Source organism: Belonocnema kinseyi, chromosome 5, assembly GCF_010883055.1.
Source record: "Belonocnema kinseyi isolate 2016_QV_RU_SX_M_011 chromosome 5, B_treatae_v1, whole genome shotgun sequence".
Taxonomy (NCBI): Eukaryota; Metazoa; Arthropoda; class Insecta; order Hymenoptera; family Cynipidae; genus Belonocnema; species Belonocnema kinseyi.
In genome coordinates this window covers 14554933-14555868 of record NC_046661.1, presented here as the reverse complement: position 1 = coordinate 14555868, position 936 = coordinate 14554933, and positions in this window count along the sequence as shown.

Here is a 936-nt window from a genome sequence, read left to right as displayed (position 1 = left end):
GGTCATTTAAATAACTAATGAGCCTATTTTTATAATATTTTTGCTTGATTCTGCAGTAGGGTCAAACATGGTACAAAAAGCCGATGTGAAATTTCGAATAAAAACGGTTGCAATCTGTATACATTAATTTAAAAAGCGAATAATATTAATACTTTTATCCATTTTGCAATATATTATTTGAATATGATACACATTGACTTCTATTTTTTAATTCTTGTAAGTTGTTGGTAATTTTTCTAATTTTGCGATATTTTTAAACATTTTTGGCCTTAGGAAATATATTTCACAAGATACAATTATAAAAATATCTTCATTACTTATGTAATAATATCTTCATGAAAACTTGCCGTGAAAATGATACCAAATTTTTTTTTTGAATGTTAACAAACGGCTGTACAGGCTTTAACCTTTTGGACCAGTTGGAGAAATATATATATTTCTTTTATCACTTTCCAGTATATGATTTTACCCTAAACATTAAGCAGATTAAAGACACTTAAAAAATAAAAATAACAAATGTAAGAAATTCATTTTAGATGTTTGTTGAAAAAACCGATACATTTTTAAATAAAATTTCTTTCTACATGCACACGCATAAAAAGCAGCGTGACTACTGCCATTATATAAGTTGTTCTTTCAAATATAGTTTTCAGAAAATATAGATACGTAGTTGAATTAGTATTAATAATAACACAGGCCAACAATTCTCAGAACCAGAGACCAGACCTACTATACCCGAAGGTTTTTGCTGCGCTGAATCGGAATCTGACCTCAGAAAAATTCCATCACCCTTAGTTTTCGAGATATTCTAACCTAAAAGGGTCAAAAACCCGTTATGGCGGATTCAAATATGAAAAATTCCACCCCCAAGCCCGGTAACTTTCGAGCCCATAACCTGAGACTCCCATAACCCGATTTCCTCTACCCCCAAACCCG